This window comes from Plodia interpunctella, chromosome 6 (genome assembly GCF_027563975.2).
Source record: "Plodia interpunctella isolate USDA-ARS_2022_Savannah chromosome 6, ilPloInte3.2, whole genome shotgun sequence".
Taxonomy (NCBI): Eukaryota; Metazoa; Arthropoda; class Insecta; order Lepidoptera; family Pyralidae; genus Plodia; species Plodia interpunctella.
The window spans coordinates 6,739,736-6,757,897 of record NC_071299.1 but is presented as its reverse complement, the minus strand read 5'-3'; the positions used below and the strand labels follow the sequence as shown (position 1 = coordinate 6,757,897).

General features: G+C 36.2%; 1 protein-coding gene across 11 annotated transcripts in view; it reads right to left on the bottom strand.

Moving 5' to 3' along the window:
• Positions 1–18,162, bottom strand: part of heph (hephaestus) — a 359,023-nt gene that overhangs the window by 112,174 nt on the left and 228,687 nt on the right. The gene's annotated exons all lie outside the window — the stretch shown is intronic.

The following is an 18,162-nucleotide window of genomic DNA, read 5'->3' as shown; positions in this document are numbered from 1 at the left end:
TCCAAACAGCCGTAACAACTGCACATTCGCATACTAAATAAGCGACGAATCTACATTTCCGGATGAAAATTTAAAACCGGTGACTAACTCTCACGGCGAATTAGTCACATAAATTACCATTGTAAATACTGTTGTAGGTAATGGCCAATATTGAATTATAGATGAAGTATGGATCTAGTTTTTTCGATGGAAAACCCTGAGGGAAATTCCGGTTCCTGGCGTTGCGGCTACAATCATAAATCGTGGATCGTACGGAGGCAAAGCTCGTGCATATCTAATATACTTATTTTTTTACGTGACGAATACAGTGAGGGTTGTTCGGTGCAATTAGGCAGTTTTATAAGATGCGATCATTGATTAATGGATGAAGTCTTTTCCTAGAAATATGATAGATATTTTAATGTGCATATAAGCGTAAGTGTAAATAGCTTGAGCTACGCACCCTTAGTCTTTCCAGCTACAGACTTCAATTTATGCAGGGGCCGCATTGGCGTCGATCGGGATGACAATCTTGACGTACGGGAAGCTGGCCGGAACAATGCACTTTTATGGCTTAAGGAAAACACGTCAGTCGTTAGCTAGTGTTTTCTTCAAATTATTTTTTTTTAAAGCGTAATGTGTACTGAAATTTAGATTGTAAATATGAAAAGACATAGAATTTCAAGTTAATTTATCGTGTTCCATGGACTAATTAGCACAGTATAAGATACTTCTTATATTATATATTTTGTTTGGTGTACAGGACTTGAGTACTTAACGTAATGCACAAATAAATGAATAAAACCGAAAAAGAAATACACATAACGCCAAGTTAAAAAGAATGTAAATTCAAAAACGGAACACAAGGAATCTTTGAAATAAGAACATAGGACAAAAGGCACAAATGGAAAATATGCCTGCGGCTTGCGTTATACCCGGCCAATCACAGCGGTCGGGCACAATGTGCGACCAAACGCTGCCAACAAAAGAGCCGTAAAGAATAGCCAACATAGCCGTGCTAATAAAATAGTTGAGTGCAACAGGTTGGCTCGCTCGTAGTCGCAGCACAATAGCAATAGTGGAAACTACGGCGTGTGTCTCCCTGATCCCGGCGCTTAGAATTCCAGATACCCGCCTGGATTGAGACTTAACCTAATTCTTACTTGAATTACAGTTTAAACTAGTATCCGAGATGTGTTTGTGGCTTTGTAATACGCGCTAGAATAACGTTCTAGGCTATTTTGAATATAAATAATATTGTCTCGGTAAAGTTAGAAGAAGGCAATGGCAAATCACTCCATTAATAATGCCATGGAAGTTGTTACGTGTGTTTCATTCCATGTAATGACCACGACTCTCAGTCATGAGGAATACGACTATGAAGAAGAAAATTAGGAAGTACGTTTTATTTACATTATTTATATTACAAATACTCGATAAGGAATATTAAATACTGATTGAAGTTTTATAAATAAGTTAATAAAGATTACAGGTTGAATATTCATTATATGATTTATTGTTGTTCTAATGAGCCTCAATAAAACATGCGATTTTTATTTTTACGAACAATTCGTTCCATATTCTGAAAAAGGAAGTGGAACTCTCTCAAAACACTGTGGCCAACATTAAATTTACCTTAAACAGCGGCTGTCCTTTGGCAGGGATTAAGATTTAATCGCCAGGTATAACTAGATTATAAATTAGGGCCAATTAGGAATCCAATCTGATGTTGAGTTATGGCACGATTTGATGTTGTAATCAATTTAAATAATGTTAGCCGCTGCCTGTAGCTGTAAAGATTACTAATTTTGCAACCTCATTTAAATTTTTACCGGATCTTTGACTCCGATAAAAAAAGAAATTTGCATTTTTAAATTTCGAATTTGTATTTTCGTTGATATTGAATTACCGAAAAGGTGCTTACCGTTTGTTTTTTTTTTCAATTTCTATTTCATTTATAGACATTTGGAACTCGTTGGTTTGATAACAATATACAAACGACGCTTTAAAAAATATTGTATTTTTTTATTTTAACATCTGACTATAATAATACACTATACGATTTACCTATATATATACCTTACAGTGATTGTCATGCATTCACATAATACCAACATATAGGTGTTAATACCTCCACTACCACATCTGGTTAATAATTTAACACGTAATAATCAATACTGAAGCTTATTAACATAGATAATCTGTCTACCTTATGGGTTCTGTGAATGGATTAAACGCTACGTTTACTGCCTCTGTATTCCCCTTTGAATCAGATTCCGATAAGATACGTGACCTACTGTTTCCCATGTATGTAATCGTATTATAAACAATGCTAATGTTATATGTTTCAGAATGATAATTAAATAGAGCTTAAGACATAGCTTAACAAATAACGTATCCTATGTGTTATTCCAGGTTATATTCTACCCGTGTACCAAATTTCATAACAATCCGTCCAGTAGATTTTGCGTCAAAGATTAACAAATATACATACACATATACGTCCTCATAAACTTTCGCATTTATAATGTTAGTAGGATTTTATTTATTTATTGTTATTGTATTATTTAACGGCACATGTGTTTTTTATATATTTTTGTTAGATAATTTGTTTTTAATAGATAAGTATGTAGTTTTATATGTCCACTAGCACTAAAACAAACAAGAAACCCACAAAAATAAGGATCATTTTCACATGTATACGACACCTGCAAATATCTACATTTATATTTGAATAAAAACATCGATTTACGATATATTGGTGAATCGAATACAGAATATCGACATCAAGCGGTCGTCACCAGCTCCCAGAGAGTACTCGGAAATGGAGGCCCTATTGTGGAACGAGATCGAGGGTACTTCACACGTGTATTGTTTTACAATCGGACGTACTCTATGGTTACTTTGTTCTTTATTATAATTATGCATTCACTGAATAGAGAAACATAATACAGGGAGCACAAATTTTTACGCGAAAGTAAAATGTAGAAATTCGTCAAATGACAACTGGTCAAGAGTTTATTAACCGCTCATTTTTTTATATATTCGTCCCTCGAACATGATTATAACATTATTCGAACTCAAAATGTGAATTACTTGTACACATATCTTGATCAAGTCTAAATTTTTGTCTGTTCGTCTTTGTTGTTGAGTGTTTAAATTTGCTAAGTAATAGTGTCAATAGGATTTTAAAAAATGTATCTTTAAATTTTTATTTGTCATTACATTACATTGTCATACTTGTCACTTTTTATTATGTTTTGAAATACATTTACGGTAAATCTAGTTCAGTTTCTACCACGAATTGAGTGAATGTATTTGTGGACAAAAGCAATTGTGCGCCGTGTGTGCAAGGGCTTTAATCAATTTAAACATTGTTTTACTCGACGTGTGTCGGCGAGTTCCGACCGGGTAACAAGCTCAACTATGTGGCGCTAAAATACGATTTCCGCGAATTAGTACTTTCTTCAATTACAAACGCAACTCGGCAAAAAAAATTGGCTAAAAAATAGAGGATTTATATAATTTGGATACATTTTTTTATTGTGTTTGAAATGTGAATAGTATTGACTTGTGAACTGATTTTTCACAAATAAAAGTAATTATTATAATTACTTTTATTTGTGAAAAATCAGTTAAAGTAGTAGTTTAAAAAAAATCTTCCACAAACGGTCTTTATTTTTCACACGAAATTTCCCCGCAAAAAGTATCCAACATAGCAATTAACACAATTCAACTTCGTCGTGACGTTTTTCAGAGATAAACGTGGAAAAAGTAATGGATTGATGTCAAACTTTCTGTGAAAAATTTTAGTCAATGGGGGAGATAATTTTCTCAAAGCAACCGCGGCGGAGTTTTTTTTACTAAATTTCAATGAAAAATAATCGGCGCTCCATCGGCTGCAATAGCTATCGTACTCATTTAGTGTCCGTTGGTCTGCTAGAAATATTTAATTATTTGCCAATAGACACTGCTACGCACCGCGAATGTTAACGAGAACCTATCGTTAATTATCCTGATACTCATAGACTCACAAATGTATATTCCTACATATTTAATCGGATTACATTGTGAAATATTTAAGTGAAGTGAACGCTGAGTGGGTGCGAAGTCTTGACGATATTTAAATTTGCCGCGCAACTTTGCCGCCACCGCCGCCGACAATTCAATTACAACTAATAGCCGTGATTCATGTTTGTATTGCTAATTAGTCGGAATCAAGTTTTGTCACTTGGCGTTTTGTTTAATAGATTGTTCTCGCGGCGCGCCCTTTTGTTTCCGTATAATTAATGCATGTCTTTTCGTTTTATTAAACGCTGTGCCGTTTGCCGCGAGATGGATGTTCTTTGTTGTGCGGCGGTTGCGGGTTCGGTGACGTCAGCGTTTGTTTACATGTCGCTTGATGCGAATATCAACGTTATTGCAACACGCATTACATGAATCAGCAATGAATGGAACTGCTTAACTAAAAATATCTCAAACTGTCAACTTTCTTTTTCTCTAACGGTCAAAGTTACATGCAATTTTTCAAACAGCCTTATATCAATAAAATTTAAATGCCATCCGAAAACGATCATGCAAACTGTATAAGTTTGAATATTCCAAAAGTTGTAGCCTCCCGTATTGGATTACAAATATCGATAAACGCTAATCACGGTCCCTTTGACCCTTCATAAAACTCGAATCTATGATTTACAATACACAAAACCGTTAATATCGTCGTCTCACCACAGCGGGACAAATATCAAAGGGCTTTCAAAACTAACTTAGTTGAACACGATTCTGAAAGTTAGCAAGTCGCGGCGGGTCAAATAAGCATTTGGACCAATAGAAAACTTGTAAATCCTGCAAACCGCAAGGTACATGCGAACCGACGTCGCTATTAAGTATAATACCTTTTGCCGGTAGCCTGAGACCGTCTAGTAAATAGTCTTTAGGAACAATTGTTTGCAGGCAGCAAGTTTTGTTTACAGTTTCTTTAAGGTTGTTAATAGATGTAGGCGAAACTTGCGACGAGTATTGTAGTCTGGAGTCAAGTTAAATTTTGTGCGATCTGTTGCTTCGTTTGCTTGGTTAATTTAGTTATGATGTGAGTTCAAGATAAAGAGAAAATGAATATTTTTTATTTTTATAAAACCCCTAAAATAAATTCAGTCATTTACATGTACTGCACTATTCGTTGAATTTGTTTAATAATGCAAAACACTATGCCTAAAGTTAATAGTCACAATATTGTGTTAGCCCGCGAAAGCTTCCGGGTATCTCGGGTATAATAAGTCGGTAGGCACAAAGTTACTTTAATTTCATTGCTTGCTTTTCACTCGGCACTTGATTTCCTATTTCACTGCTACATTGTTATATCTGCAGTAAAACATTCATATCCAACCACTGCATTATAAATTGGGAGTACGGCATATCACCCTACGCCCGTGTATGTACGAGTAACAGTACCCAGTGCCACAGATTATATAATACTACAGCACGCACTAATTACGGCCATACGTCATATGCGGAAGGTACGCGTTCGCGCCGTCACATACTGATATCTGCTACATCTTACCCTAATACTCTGGCGGCATAAATTACAACTCGAATTTCATTCCCCTGTTTCAACATTTGAACTTTACTTATGGGCCAGATATAGGCGCGGTTGTGCGACCGTCCAGGGCGCCGGATACAAAGGGGCGTCTCAGGTTTCCATTTTTTTTTTCTTTAGGTCGCACAATATACGTTACCAAATTGGCAAAGTGCGCAGGCGTGATCCGTTTCTGCGAATGAATATTTAGATCGCACACATCATGGCTGCACTAGAAATGAGCGCGCCGTAGAAATGTCAAACCAAAAATCAAATCAAATGATTTGACTTTGATTCTGAAATTAGACATTCACAGGCACTTTTTACGTCATATTCTGAATTAAATATTACTTATCAAAGCTGCAAACTACTAGCATTTCATCGCCCGTGCTAAAACCACCACTGGCCACGATCTCACAATTCTAGAGATGCGCCTTTTTGCTCCGAAGCGGTTAAGAGGTCACGTACTCATGTTATATCACAACATAAACTTGTGTCGGAGGAAATTATACGTGGAATTCTATTACACTGTTATTTATGGATTGCGTCAGTTCATTTTGGGCGTTTATATTCTTCTAGTACGTTTCTATTTTAGTGCTGCTAACTCTTTGTAATTTAATATTATGTAATATTTCAAATGAAAAATAATCTTTCTTGGCCTATTTATTGACTAGTAACAACGTTAAGAAATCTTATTAAATTTCAATCCGATAGATCTAATAAAATACCAATAATTCCATACCAAAAACGCATATTATTTTTTTTATTGACTACCGATTACGAATGCCAATAAAATATCAAACCTTATATTTTATTAGATAAAGCAAATATGCGGCAGTTGAGCAGTTTCTGCGGCACTTGGCACTCATTTCGGCTCAGCTAACTCGGTGTTCTGGGTGGGCGACTGACCGCTGCACGACGCGAAGCAACGCCGGCTGTGTATGAATGATTACGACAACACCACTAATATAAATAAAGGCGAATGTATGTTCATTACTGGTTTGGATTATCACATACTTACGCGATTCGCGTAGGATTTTGCCAAAATTTAATCAATGGCGCTTTATAAATTAAAAAACTCTGCTGTGCATAAAAACGTAAGTATTTTTTTAAATAATTACGAGGTTGCTAACTGCAACCTCGTAATTATTTAAAAAAATACTTACGAGGTTGCAGTATTTGATATTTGTCGCGCGGCATTGCTACGTTTATCGCTCACCTAGGACGGCAGGTAAGTCCGGATTAGGCTACTTGCCGCACGCATTGAGATTCCCCAGTCCCCACTTCGCTTCGGCTTTATGAATTATATATTTTATACCACCTGACGCTTGCTCGATTCCAACATAAATCACATTTTTCAAACCTGTCCCTCAGATATAAAACCTTATTATGCCATTATAACTTACATAACTTTATCCCAAATACGCAAATAAGCGATTTCAATATACTGATTTTCTATTAATATCTTCTTAAGGTATTTAATAGCTTCTTACCTTACGTATACAAGTATAACTTCCTCATGTTTACAGATCAAAGACAGGCTAACTTACGACTTTGTAACAATTCAGTGCATAGGTAATAATCTGTTAAATTAGACAAGTACAATTGAGACTTTCTCTGAATCAGTCATTGATACTGGCATGTTAAATTAATTTTCACATTAACTAAATTCCATTTAGTTATTGTGAAAATTACATGTTTACGCTCGGAAAAGCGAAATGTTTATTTGAATGATTGATTTTTAACAATTTACTTTTTCGTTACTTGGAACCTGTTTCCTCTTCAGTCTACAAATATTTTTAACTATTAGAATCGAATAAAATTTAAACGGGTTATACGATCGAATGTCGAAATGAAAATAATTGGACGAATGCTTTTGTGTGTGATATTGTGCTCGAGCGATGAATATAGGTAGGTATAGCAACAGGTTCAAAATTAGAAAATAAAGTTTCCATTAGAACGTCTCTGTGGCCCGGTATAACAAAGTTTGAATTAATTAATGAGTTGCACCAATTAACTTTGACGTTGATTTTAACAACGTCAAACTCTAACAGATTAAAGTTAATATCAAAGTTGACGATGCAATCCACTATTAATATCATCTTAAAATCTTATTGGTATCTATAACTATGACGATCAGTATTAAATTCGTTATTAATGAAGTTTCAATGTGTTTTAGTTAAATTAAAATGAATTCCAGAGAATATTCAGTTCGCGTCGGCATCTTCATGTCTTTTTAGAGGCGGATAGTGACCGCTTATCTTGGGAGTATTTCTATTCTATGACCACGTGTTGCTTGCAAATAAGGCGGCGAGGGCCTGGTAGTTAGGGCTCCGAGGAGTTCACTCGCTGACTTTATCAGATCGAGCCCGGGATTAATTAACTTAAATGCAACAAGTCCGAGTTTGCTTTGCTCTCCACATAGACTGTCGCGTGTTTTATTATCCAAGCTACTGAATTAAACAGCAACTCCGCTTCTACTTTGCCAAACGAAATTGAGTCCTAATATATGTAGCAAAATATCAGTTTCGACCACTACACCTTTTCTGCCATTCTGAGATTTCTCAAAGGTAAAAACGTGCTGACATCTTTGAAAACTTAAAATGCAGATAGGGTTACACTTTGTCCGCAAAATTTAAATGTGTTTCTTTAATATATTTTTGCAAATTTATCTCGGTTTAAAAATGCAGTTCTGTTCTGTGGATTTGCAGCGGATTAATTGACTTAAGCGTAACAAGTCGCCGTTTGCTTTGCTCTAGAACAGCGCCGTCGCGTGTTTTATTATGACAAATTAAATAGTCCGGCCGCGCATTGAGACTCGCTAACTTATTCCTTGTATAAGTACTTTTCTCCATGCCTCTGTTTATTTTATACAGCCAATTACATTACATATCTTTAAAAGCACTTCGTTTTAACAATTGAATTATTTTTATCCTTATGATTTTTCTGAAATATCTTCAGTCAACTCAAAATAAATACGAAATACATACGTATATAGAAACATTCGTATTTATTTTGCCTAGTATTTTACTATATATTGGCTCGAGTACTTATTAACGGTCTTAGAATACATATTTTCTGTAGATAAGGGACCGGCAATTTATGAATCAAAATCAATCGTACAAATTCGATTGACGGTCGGGTGGCGCCGGTTATTGGGTCTCGGGATCCATACACGAATGCAGGCGGATGTCGATGGAAAACATTGAAATTTAACTCTTTTTGCGTGGGGGATAAGGTTGAAGGCGGTGCAGGAATGGAGTGGTGATGTGTTCGGAAGAGGCCTAATGACGACTTGGACTACAATAGCAGCCTGGCCCTTGTTATTGGTATCTGACTTGACCGCTACGAACGATTTGTCTAAATGAGATCCGGACTCGGTGCTTTGTTATTTTTCTCATGTATTGCCCGTTCTGATGCGCTATCGACTTCAGCAAATGATGATGTTTTGTTAGCAGTTATAAGCAAATAGAATTAAATAAGAAAATATCAAATTGTGGTCCTTTTTTTTCTAATAATTTATTTTATCCTATTGTTCTTTGGCATACTGGTTTTCACAAAAAATATTTTGGCATAATTGATTTTTGTCATGTCAATATGGCATAATATCTTTTAGGTTAGGTTAATTAAGCTTCAAATAGTTATGCGTAAAACGTTATGCGTTCTGAACGTTACCTATGTTTAAAAATAATTAGGCTCAATTTTTTATGAATATAAATAGAGATCAGTAAAATTTACTGAAGAGAAATATAACTCCGCAATATTATAACAAAGTGCAGCGAATAACAACAGGTTCCCAATAAATCTCACATGGCTGATGTTTAAAATTTGTAACGGTGAATGTAATGAAATAACAATGTCGAATTGAAAACGTCTAGGCCTAGGTGGATGGATGATTTTGAGCTGTATTGTGTGGTGATAGGGGTCAGTCGGTTTTAGTTTAAATAGGTAAGTCCACCGCAACCACGGTAATCCCTGGCCCGGCGATTAATCTTCGTTTCAGCTCTCACGAGGTGGTTTGTTGTGGGTAAATTTGTGGGGATAGCCTATGGGATAGCCGCGATTTGGCCATGGCTCTCGTGGGCAGTGTTTGTCATACGTTAAGCCTTTGTTGGTTTAATCGGCTGTTTTATCGATTGGGTTTATTATGCGGTATTAGTTTGTGTTAGGTGACGGCAGTTATGAAGTAGAATTGAGTTTCTAAGGTTAACGACATGTGGACATATTTATAATGTTTGTTTCCATTATCTTAGTGCATAGTGTTCTATTATTTTAATTATTATTTTTATTACATCTTCCATCCTTTCAATCACAATCAAAATCCTATCTTTACCACAATTTTTGGATTAAAAATCGAATTCGAATAAAGGGAAATCCCTCAGATGTCAGATGCTATTAGACGACTTGAAGGAAACTGCCTAAGTATTAGCAATAACACACTCGATAAGAAAGAAAATCAAGTCAAGCTACACCTTATAAGATACTATTTAGGCTGCTGAACCGTAGAAATAGCTTATATATTTTCGTTATTATTCCATTACTTATAGCCACTAAAATTTTCATGACAGATCAATACAAATGTCATTTCAGTCAATAATTCGGTGGGCTGGCTCGCAGGGGCGAGCACCGCGCCCCTCACGCTTGACAACTTGTGCCTTTTACCAAATTGTGTTCTCGTGTTCCCCGAGTTTTCCTTATAAATACTGTCATTAAGACAGCGACACGGTGACAGGTGCTAATGTTTGTGGTGGTATCGAACCCATTTGTAAGTAATGTAAACAATACAATGTTATTACATTCCTTGACAGCTTACGAAATTACGACTCCGAGTCCGATGTTTGCCTTTTGACGTGAGTTTCCTTTACATTCACATGTACACACGCCTCGAAATTAACCTGATCAAATTACGTATTGGCATTTTAGTCTCAAAGTCTTTAAGGGTGTATGATTTGTGATGTATTCGGAGGTGCGTGTGAATTTGACGAAGCTGTAACAAGTTGCTTTGGCATTGTTCAGAACGATGAATTAAGATTACACGTAATCTAACGATATACCTATATACAATATGTATTTATAGCAAGAAAATTGAATAGAAAATAGATTGATAAATTATAGTGAGTAAATTGTAAAGCGCGATCCCACATGTTGGAGGAATTAACTGGGATAAAGTATAAGCCCACCAATGGCGCTAGATACGACTATAACGATGCCAACTTGGAGGAATAAATTAGTGAGGGGAGCCGTGGAGCGGGCAAAACGCCTGTTATCTCCATTCACGATTTTACAGCTTTCCAAGAACAAAATCTTTGGAAATTATACGGATTTCAACTTGGAAGGAAATATAAAAAGAAGTTGAATTTTTATGTCTGCAACATTTTAGCAATTCATAGCCATTTTTAACCACAAGTGAAGAAAACAATTACCTGTGCCTGTGCGATATAGTCCGAACAGTTTCAATGACAAATTATACTAAAACATAACAACTGTAATTCATGAAGTAGAAAAACTTGACCTTTTTGAAATTAGATCACAAATCGACACCTCCGATGCCGTATCTATCCGGTTCCTTTCTCTCGCTGTCACAACATTAAAGTGGAGCTCCAAGGGACGAAGAAGGGAACGTCGTTACAAGGCCCCACGTCATTTGTTTATTAAACATCCTCCGAGGTGGAACAGTATAATGGCAAGACAGACTTTGTCACGGCCTCCTCCCCGAAATTAAATCGTAATGATGCGAACCTCTCCGCTATTTCGACCGTTATTAAGTCCCATCTTGAGGTCAAAATGAATAGGGTTTTTTAAAAGGTATGACAACTGACATAGTTATGAAAAGAATCGCGTGGAGTCGTTGCGGGAGGCGCGGCGCGCTGAATGAAATGTTCCACTGGCGCTACGTTCATGAAATAAATTCGCTTGCCTCTTTTATGCACTAATGTCGGAAGCATCATTATGATACTGTAATATGTCAATGATATTTGTCAGATTGAGAGTACTTAAATCAAATAATGATACTGCTATGATGGTAACTATACTTTATTGCAGGGTAATTATATAAGTAATGTATCCCACAACAAGGCGCAGCCAAATGTAACAAACTAAAGACGACTTTGAAATTTTGATAATTTTATCGAAACGTGCATCAAAAATAAGTATCTGTACTAAAGATTTTCTTTCGCGATTTAAGCAATTGTTCCTAACGCGATTAGTACTTCGTGGTATACTTAGTGCCGAGTTACTACCATGTTAACAAATCATAGTCATATAATCACATAAGTTAAGCCATATTTCGAATAAAAACCAAGTGACACTTATATTCAAACAAAAGAAACATGACATCCTTTTCATAAAACAGATTAAATTTAGAACGCGATGTAATAACTGTTAATATCATTAAGTATCTAATTAATTTAAAAAAACTCCCTAATCAAGAATACACCGAGAAGACTATGAAAATAGGAAATTGAAATTATCAGTTAGCCGTAAAAGATTTCTTTCGGGGAAGCCGAAAGAATTTTAATTAAAAAGTTTCTCAAGTATTCCGGAAAGAATATGTAATCTTTTGTAAATTAATTCATAATTGGCAGCTAACTGTTCAGAAAACGTCGACATTCGTGGAACTTTACGTAAAGTGTGCGATTTTTCTCCAGTCTCAGTAATTCACAGATTTACTCCACATTATTTTATTCGAATTTTCGTGTCCTGGTATGAAAATTTGTATTTAGTATGTAAATACAATAACGCTGTCATTTTCGCTTTAAACATCACGAATATTCTGGATTTTTAAAGATAAAGATGCGCTGTAAGCTGAATGTGAATTTGTTTGACAGAACGTAATAGTATAATAGAGAAAAAAATCTGATAGATAAGTTGGTAGGTTTTTATTTGTCAATTTACCTCTATTTGTGCAAAAAGATTTCCACCAAAGACTGTAATCTCCGAGGTAATTTCCTATTTATCGGTCAAGCTATACTTCTTTAATCATTCAATATTTTCCTACAATAGAATTAAACTGACATAAGCTTCACACAACCCAGATTTGGAGTGTTAGATAAAAAATATGGCGGCGATAAAAATATACGGCAAAGACAAACAAACAAACCCCCGCTTTCAATTAACCGACGTAATTAAATTTTTACGAGACTTAAAAATACTTTCGCGGCAATGGAAGTACCATACCTACTTTTTTATTTTAACGATAGAAAAGGAGAAACATTAAATGGGGAAACAGTGTTTCGTTATGGCCGTTTCAGGGTTTTCCTATGCTGTTGTATAATTTGGAATTTATATGTTTATTGACGAGAATATAAATAAGTAATATTATGAACGATACATAATATTATCACGCCTGCTTTCCATTGGGGTAGGCGGAGACTAGGGATTTCCATTTGCCACAATCTTTGACAAATCTCCTCTGTACTCATCACTCTCTTCATGCACTCTCTCTCCGGTTATAGGTGCTCTTAAAATCTCTCTTACGAAGGAGATCTGCCATCTGGTCGCGAATCGTTTGTCGAGATCGACCCTGACCATCCTCTTTATTATAATATGGACTATATATACAGGTATTTATTTATATATCAATGAGATAGTTCTGAGCAGGTGAATGTACGGGGTACAAAAATACATTTTAGTTTCGCTCATTCAGACTGTCAGCAAACCACTGCAAAACTTCTGAACATGGACCTCCAGAGGATATGTGGGTTTGTGAATATACTTCATTAGTACCTATGTACCTTTTACTTTACACTAGACTACTACTGTTACCATAAAACCAAACCAGCATTCGTACTCGTAAACATAAATAATTATACAACATAACAATAATATTTAGTTAGAATTTGTTGTATAAATTTTTGAAGTCCCATAATAACAGTTTAGTTCAGAAGTTATATTAACCTAGCTTTCCCGACTTAAAATTATATGCGGTTTCCATTTTATATGACTAATGTTTTTTTTTAGTTTGGGAAGTCAATTTTAAATAAAGTGTTTCTTTACTGCTCGGAGAACCCTTCTCTTCAGGCCTTCCCAGGATCAATAAAAAGAGCACCATAGTACAAATCCAAGACCAAATGCCGTGGAAGCCATAGCATAAATCCACAAGAGACTCGAGAACGAATGTGCAGTAATTTAAGCCCACTCACACGGCAACGCGAGCATTAACTATTAAAATCGTTGCATATTATACTACAGCCTTAGAACCTGTAATCCTACACCGTTTTGGGAGGATCTCCCAATTTTTATAACAATAAAAATACATATTTCAACACGGCTAAGGGACCCGGGAATATGTTTCTGAATATCGTGGAAAAGGGAAATATTTGTTGAATTCGACAAGCCTACCCAAAACTACTAAAATAGGACGAAAATACATAATTTATTTAAATTTCTACTAATTCCTTCATGACGAGGAACTGAAGTCACAACTATACCTTGACTGATTGGAATTTATTTGGTATATTTTATAAACATTAGCGTAGAACGTTGGAAATTAATATAGGGAATATTTATACATATAGATAGTATATACGTAAAAAATATGAACACATTAACGGAGTCTGAGCCTAAGGCAATAACTAGTAAGTAATAAAAAGCTGATTCGTGAATATAAAATAACATAGACAATAACACAAGCATTAATTAAAACAAATCATGAGTTTTAGTATACAGTCACAATAAAGAGATTCAACCAGTAAAAAACCGAAATAGATACAATGACTTGCCCCAAGGTATAGGCATCAAAACCACTTAAAGATATTGAAGACGACTCGACAACTCAAAATTCAAAGCATTGTCAACGAGGTTTACTGACATGACGTTATTTTGGATATGTATTTTGTAATTTAGTTCACAAAATATGATATAGACGTATAGAAATGGAATACTAATTTTAAACCACAGCGGTATGTCAGTATTATACAGTATATTATATAGTATGTTCTACGTATATTGCGAGTACGTCTTCTAATGATTTTCATAGGGATAGCCCAATAAGTATAAAGCCAAATAAGTATAAATAGCCCAATAAGTATAAACCAAGACATCAATCAGAGAATTTGAGAGAGTAAAAATACATCGATTTTGCGTAAAAGTGCTCTATGTGCTATTACAGGATTTATACTGTACTGGATTACTAAATGTCTACGAAACCCGTTCAGTATATTTTGAAAGAGTAAGCATCCGTCCATTAATTTTTCGATTAGGATCTGCAGAAGGTATGTCACTAGCAATATGTGTAGTTGACGCTACGTCCGAATCACATTCCATACATTTTCATAGTAATCTCGACAGTGTGTCGTGTCACAATAGCTTTGAAAGGAATCTGGAATTTGCGGGCGTAAATACACTTTTCCAGGAAAATTGGCTTTTCAAACCATGCGGAAACTGAACTATCACGTAACAAAAACAGAATACAAAAGTACTTACATGGAATGCTTCGCACTGTTGCCAAATAAATATGAAATATTACTTGTCATAATATTGCAATAAAACTATTCGCGTACACAAAATGAAAGATATTGCATCCGTGTAAAAAACACGAAATTCCACTGAAATCAGAAGCACAACAGAAGTGTAAATCTCAGGTGATTCGAAAGTTCTTGTAAGGAAGGAGTTTTCTTGAAAAATGCCCTCTTTGTTTTCGACAGGCAACAGACCCACTCTGTCCTGGTCGAGAGTACCAAAACCCTCTTGACACGATTCATTTTTACCTTTCCTTTAACTCGAAACTGGAGCGAGGGCTTTCTATGCGGTGTATCAGCCTTCGTTATGAATTAACAGAATTTTTAAATATTACTTCTAAAGATACCGCCTTTTCACTGTTCCTCACCCGTATATCTAAATTATACTTCGTATAAACTTTGTAGGGAATTATGTTTTTATAAGAGTGAAATGGAAACAAACTGCGCGAAACTAAATGATGTGGCCTATGTTCACAAAATAAATTAATTTGATTTTAGATGGGAACTGATCTCATATGGCATGTAACTGTACAGTTTTTACAAAAGGGGTAATTGCATGCGATTTGCGTTAACAATGTTTTACATTCAACATTTCCCATAACATTTCCAATGTCGGCACATTCTACTTACATCGAGAACAACTTTTCCCATCGGGTGCGCTGCACTGCGGCCGTGGCAATGCACTTTCGCTGACCCCTTGCCTCCTCCCACGGAACGGCTCTCTTTCACTCTTCCCACTTTCTTCTTTGTCTATCTCCCTCGCACACGCGGTTGCGCCTGCGCTTCCCGGGTAATAACATTCTACGACGCGGTACGCCGCCAGAGTGGAACGGGTTCTGCCGATAACTTGGACGATTATTTGTATGAGAGACAATGGTCGATGTGAATGCATTTACTTACTGCTATAGGTAGATCTAATAAAACGCGAAATCACGGTTATCAGCCTTTGACGTCACGTTGTTAATCAAGCGATATTACAAAACCCAGACACAATCTAAACCTACGCAAATTAGGTACGAAAAGTGTTAGTGCCTAGAATTCATCACGGTCCCTGCTGAGTCATAAGCGCGAATGAATGTTTCATTAGAAACGAGCGCGACACAGCACTAACTCATCGCATAAAACAGGAGAAAGCACCACTTCAACTCCGCCACAACCGTATCAACTAAAATACATGTAACTATAGCGACGTCGCGAAATGAACATTGTACTATATTGAGCAATCATAGATTTATTTGTGTAAGTGGAATAACTTTCTTGCTTACGAGAGCGCTTCGGCGGCCTTTGTTAACGCCCTACATAGTTCCACTTATCTCGCTGCATTCCAGTCGAATGATCTCTCTATACGATATTCTTCAAGCACGTGTAGACGAATATGTGCATATTTTTCTATAGCAGCCAAGCTCGATTAGGTTCTATTAAAATTTTACAGTGGGGATCTTCGAGAAGTATCGCAAAAGTTACGGATTACGTTAGAGTGCGCGGGAATCTGCGGGAATGATCCCGACTAGTTGAAAGCAAGGAGACTAGCCAAGTATGCGATCGAGTTTTGCGGATATTTCGACTCTATCTATCAACAATGTAGGACGACATTCGTTAGTATCACTCTCAGGGGGGGGACGTTCTAGGCTTGCGAATATATTTCTAAACTCGAGCCGAAAGGTTTGATATGGGTTTCTCGGCCAAAGTGTTTTAGCACATATGTGTAAGCTTTTGGGTGTACATTCGAATGCAGGGGGATGCCCGTGGGAGAATCTGCGACGGGCAGCATTCCATAGCACAATGAGTAATTTAAAAATTCAAAAACTCGTCGAGGCTCAGCGTGCGAGGCTCGGCGATCCTCCATTCGCCTGCAATCGAGACTGTTATCTGGTGCTCGCGAGCGACTCTATACAGCGAGCGGGAATAACGCCCCGCTGAATAACAGGGTTACCTAAATATAACCAGCCATTGCGGTACAGGCTCGCATCAAATTGATAGAAATTGTTAACGTAAATAAAACCGAGAGGGATTCGTTACCGGCTCATTCTTGATTCAGGTAACATAAACAACCCCCTCCGTCATAGGGAGGGTCTTAAATTTATCAACAATTAGGAGGGTGGATATTCTTTACTAATGCGGACGGATCTAATTGGTAAACATGCAGCGATCCGATGCAAACGATGCGGATAATGCGCTGCACTATTTTAAAATTAAATTCTTTAACTAGTGTATCTATCCGTAAGCATAATTCGACGTATTGGAGCTCAAACTCGTCGGTTTTTGGAATTCCAAAATAGGTATTTGATTGCAATTTAATTATTCAGCTGGTATTCGCTGCATATGCTACATGTCTGTTTTGCTAGCCTGATATGACGATTGATCTGTTTCATGCATACTTGAATGTTTTCCGCGTATCATCTGAATTTGACGTGCACTTCATTCAGCGAAATTAAAACGCACGACTACAATGCGCGTTTTAATTATTTGTCGAAAGTATATGAATGTGAAATTGTGTATACCAGTTTTAATTTTCGAGAATCATAATATTGCTGATATTTTATTTTATGGTTTTGCAATTGTTCAAACAATAATGGCCTGAATTATTTTGAAATTTGAAGGTAGAGAGTGTAATTGAGATAAGATCCCTCATAATTTCAGCTATTATCTTCATAAATATAAGATCAGAAATTAAAATAATTACAGTTATTAGTAATTATCAACTCGAGGTGTACGGACAAATCTTGAGATTTAACAAGCATGGGAGCAGTTTCTTAAAGCACAGATTAATTTAAACCCTTATGTATACAGCCGGTAAGTTCAAAATTGGTAGACCATTATTATTAAATTACTGCAAATTTTGAATTTGATTTATTTCGAAATGCACTTTAATCGTATGATAATAAGGTTGATAATGGCATAAAGTCTAAGTGCATTTTTCACTTTCGGTGCTAGGATTGTGAACGTTGAGGATATATGAAAATGAGTGAAATTCGCTTGAAGACTGGTAGAAGTTTTCCGTGGTGAAATCCAGTGGGAATATGTTACAGTGAGGTGGTAAAAACTGGGTTGTAATTAGTCTTTGGAGCCGAACCGTGAACAGATGGGGAATGGAGTAGTCGGCCTGCGGTTCGCCCTGCAAACTTAAGCTGCTTTCATGTTCAAGTGTAA